Raw genomic sequence first — 3,290 nt, forward strand, 5'->3', positions numbered from 1 at the left:
CATACACCTTATGACCTGACAACCATCTAAACTTATGTAGCCACTGTAACCTGTGTCTGTTTTATATCATGTTTAGTCAAAATAACCTTTGTATCTTCTGTGACCTGCATAACCTTAATGGCCTGAGTAGCCTAAATTATCTTAAGTTCTGCTCTTACCTCAATAAACACTATTATCTTCACATTCTGCATGGCCTGTGGAGACTTGGTATACTGAATAATCTCTTAACTTTAATTTTGTTTATCACCTGAGTAACTGCTAAATTTGCAAGACCTAAATGTATGTTTTAGTAACCTAAATGATCTTAATAGCCCCTATCATCTGCTTAGACTTTATGACCTGTATATCTTCCATCAACTTGGTAGTGTATATGACTATGACCTGAGTAACTTCTCTTGATTACATACACCCTATGACCTGAGTAGCACCTATGATCTTTGTAGTCTTTATGTCATATTTTGCCTGAATCACCTGTATAGGCTCTAAGGCCTGAATAGCCTCTATGAACTTTGAAGTTTTTGTAACTGACATGGTCTTTATGCTCCAGAAATAATTGTGCTGTAAGTATCCTCCAGGACCCATGTGGCTTCTAAGATCAAATAGTTCCTATGACTTGCATAGCACTTGTGGACTAAAATGCCTTTCTCTCTTTCTTTGTTTTTCTTACCTCTATGAATTGAGTAGACAGTATGAACCGAGTGACCTCTATGACCAGTATAACCTCTATGACTTTGAAACCAGTAAATCTGCATAGGTTCTATAGTCTGGAGAGCCACAAGGATCTGTATAGCCTCTATGACCTGATTAGCCTCTACGGCTGTGAAACCACTGAGACCTCTGTCACCTTTATGATCTGAGTAGCCTAAATGACTTCTGTATTCTATGATCTCAGTAGCCACTATGACCTATGTAGCCTTTGTGGTCACAATAGACACTCTGTGTTGTGTAGCTTAAATGGTGTTAGTAGTATCTATGATCTGTGACTTCTGTGGCTCAAGTAGCCTAAATAACCTTAGTAGTTTGTAAGGCTTGTGAAGTCTCTATGGCCCAGGTAGACTCAATGACTTGAGTTAACTATCTAATCTGTCAATTCTCTATGATATTAATAGCTCCTATGACCTATGAAGTCTTTATTCCCTGAGTATCTCCTCTGACCTGAGTAGCATTTAATACCTTCATAGCCTAAATTACTTCAATAGTCTCTTTAACCTCAGTAGTCACTGATATTTTCACTGCCAATATGGACTAATTTGCCTCTCTGAACTGTGTAGCCTCTGTGGAATGTACATCCTATATCATCTAAAGCGTCTATATGACCAAATTAGCCTTACAGTAAAAGGAGCCTGTATTTCCTGCCTAGCCTATATGGCCTTATTAACTTAAATGGCCTTAGTAATTCCAATGAGCATGCAGACTCTATGACCTGTGTAGGATCTACATCCTAAGTAAACTCTATGTCCTGTCTAGACTCTAAGACCTGAGTACCCTCTGTGATCTTTCTGGCCTATGTGTCCAATGTAAATTCTAAAAATTTCATAGACATTACCATCTTCATATGCTTTATGGCCCAGGTTACTGGATGACCTAAAAAGAAACCATGCCCAGTAACTCCATGTCTTGAGTAGCCTCTATTGACCTGTGTAGTCTTTATGGCCTAAACAACCCAAATAATTTTAGTACCCCATATGACAATTGAAATCTCCATTATCTGCATAGCTTTTATTTCTTTTATTACCTCTATGAACTCTCCAAGTTTTATGGACTCAAAAGCCTAAATAAAATTAGTAACTCTGAAGTTTTGCATAGGCTCATGGCATGAGTTGCCTCTATGACCTGAATTTCCTGTATTTTGTACAAAACCTCTATGCTATAATAAGTGTTTATGGCCTCTTTAGTTTTTATGACCCACATGTCATCTAAGCCCTGAATAGCCTCAATCATCTGTGCAATCTCTATAACCTGCATAAACTTAATGGCCTGAGTAGTCTAAATGATCACAGTATTTTATCTGACCTCTGTAGCTACTACAGTCTTTGTAATTACTATGGAATTAGTAGCCTCTATGCCCTCTGTAGCCACTTTGGCCTTTGTATCATATGTTACCTGAGTAACCTCTATGTTCTGACTAGCCTTTATAATTGGAGTAGCCTAAATTATCTTCATCACCTGTGTGGGCTTATTACCCTTAATGACCATAGTAGCCCCTATACCTGCATAGTTATTATTATATGTATAACTTCTCTGATCTCAGTAGCTTCTATGCCTTGTGTACCCTCTGTTTTAGTCAGCTTTTTTTGCTACTGTGACTAAATGATCTGGCATCACGATTGTAGAAGAAAAACTGTTATTTGATCACTCACAGTTACAGAGGTCTTAACCCATATAAGGCTAGCTCCATTTCTTGGAGCTCAAGATGAGGCTGAACAGCATGGCAGAAGAGGGTGGTAGAGGAGAACAGTTCCCATCATCAGGAAGCACAGAGAGAGAAAGTGGGGGACTCCACTCTCCAGATACAAAATATATACTCCAGAGTCATGCCCCCAATGAACCACTCCCTCCAGCCATACATTACCTGCTTCCAGTGATCACACAGTTAATCCCATCTGGGATTTATTCACCGATTGTTTTGGCTCCCACACCCAATAATTTCTCCTTTGAACTTTATTGCACTGTCTCACATGAGAACTTTTGGGGGAAACCTCACGTCCAAACCATAACACCCACTTTGACTTTTGTAGCCTCTATAATGAGCTTAGCTTCTGTGACCTACATAGCCCATATTTCCAGATTAGCCCTATTATATGCAGAATCACTATGGCCAACATAAAAACTGTTACCTGCTAGCCTTTATCAACCACAGAGGTATTATAGCATGAGTCATCTCTATCATCTGCATATTCCCTATGACCTGTGCATTACCTGCATCCTAAATAGCTTCTATGGCCTGAGTATCTTCTCTGGCCTGTGTAGTGTCTAAGAACTGAGAAGAATTTATGACTTGGGTTTGTTTTGGAACTGGTGTAGCCTCTGTTTCCTTTGAAGACTCTATGGCCTGAGTAGATACTATAGCCTTCACAGGATCTATTTCATAAGAAGAATTTTTTCTGCATACCCTGTATGACCTTATCAGTGTATATCCTCCATGACCTGCATGGTTTTTTTTAACCTGAGTAGCCTAAATGATATTCCTAGCCTGTAGGGATTTATTAGATTAAATTCTCTTAACAGTCCCTATAATTTTGAACCTTCTATGACCTGCATTTCCTTTATGACCTGAAAATCCTAGAACA

Source organism: Sciurus carolinensis, unplaced genomic scaffold (genome assembly GCF_902686445.1).
Source record: "Sciurus carolinensis unplaced genomic scaffold, mSciCar1.2, whole genome shotgun sequence".
NCBI lineage: Eukaryota > Metazoa > Chordata > Mammalia > Rodentia > Sciuridae > Sciurus > Sciurus carolinensis.